Genomic DNA, 1,740 nt, shown 5'->3' on the forward strand with positions numbered 1-1,740 from the left:
ATGTTTCTATTTTTCAGTAAGCAAAATCAATGAAAATGTAACTAGATACTACAAAAATGTTTGTCCTCCCCAAAGAATATTTTCTCCTTAAATCTTTCAGTTCATTTTCTCCCACTATTTTCCTGTAACATATAGATTATTTAATCAGTAACTAAGGCTTAACATAATATGAACCTTGTTTAAGTTCTCTACACCAAGATAAATTAGGCTAACTGGCATCCAAAATGCTTGAAGACTTTGTAAAGAAGGAGATAAAGAAACACTGAAGACAAATTATATGGGATTTATTGGGGAGATTCTTTAACATCTTGAATTTTAATGAATATGTAAGGTTTTATACAAATGAGCATGAACACATTTTTATTGAGTCAGTAAGTCTCTTTTCCTGGATCTGATACTATTTGCACTTGATTTGAACAACAATATCTTGAGTAATTCAATAACAGTTCAGAAGTTTAAATATACTGTACAGTTACATATGCTACATCAATATTGAAAAGGGAATTTAAGTCTGAATATCTTAAACAGATCATAATTGTGCAATGTTTTCAATACTGTAAGAAAACAGAGCTATAAAATATCTATACTAAAGCTTTCCCTCCATGAGTATCTTCTGGTAGATTTAAGCAGTTCCTCATCATTTGTTTGGAAGTCTCATAATACTCTCCCTTCAACTATAGTGTGCAGTCATCTCATATTTTAAAAAGACAAAACTGTAACTGCTGGCTTTTGTTCTTACCCACAGTAATGAAGACTGTTCTACATACAATCATATTTATTTTAAACAATTGTACTAATTTGCCTATAACTAAGGCTTTTTCTGGGATACACAAATTTCTGTGACAAAACTAAGAAAATCGGTGCCATACCAAGATGAAAAAGTTATCCTAGGCTATCAGCCACATTGTTTAAGTAGAAATCTCAGAGTCACCTTTGATTTTTTTTTTTCTTTTCTTTAATTCTCAAGATAGAAATCACCAGTTAATATCAAAGCCTCTAATAGGAGAAACTCCCCTGGACTCAAACATAATTGGTAATGAAAACATCATCCCTTACCTGCATTACTATGATGCATACTGGAATGTACTCCTTCAGCACTGCCAGTTTACAAAACTACCACCAAATGTCAGGTCAAACATGGTCCTGTCTCCACTAACTTTTCTATTGTGTAATTTCATAGTACCTCCACTATGGTTCAGTTGAATTGCTCCTGTTCCTACAGCATGCCAAGTTTAAGCCTGCTATAATATTTGCTCGCTACTCTTTCTATAACATGCAGTGATTTGTCAGTGATTTGTACATTTTATTTATTTATTTATTTTGAAACTAGCTATAGGTCTTGTTATATACTGTAATGTTACAAAAATCCCCACAAAAGCTCTTGGATCACTTAATCTGAAACTCTGCTCATTGACTTTCAATCATATCACTATTACTTAGTTCTTGGTCTAACAACTCTTATACATATGTTACTTATACTTGTTTAATAATATCAAACTATACATAACTATACATGCATTAAAAATGCAAACACATAAAATATACTCACAACTATATCCAAGCATATCAAAGTATCTTCAGGAATAAAAATTACATAATTTGCATTATTTATGTTTTCTTCATCTATATTTCTATTATTAATATGTAAATCTTTTATAACTTCATAATCAAATAAAATCGAGATTGAATTTATTATAAGTTAACTTTAGATATCTTTTGATTGTATGACCTTGCTGACTT

Source organism: Phodopus roborovskii, unplaced genomic scaffold (genome assembly GCF_943737965.1).
Source record: "Phodopus roborovskii unplaced genomic scaffold, PHOROB, whole genome shotgun sequence".
NCBI classification, from domain to species: Eukaryota; Metazoa; Chordata; class Mammalia; order Rodentia; family Cricetidae; genus Phodopus; species Phodopus roborovskii.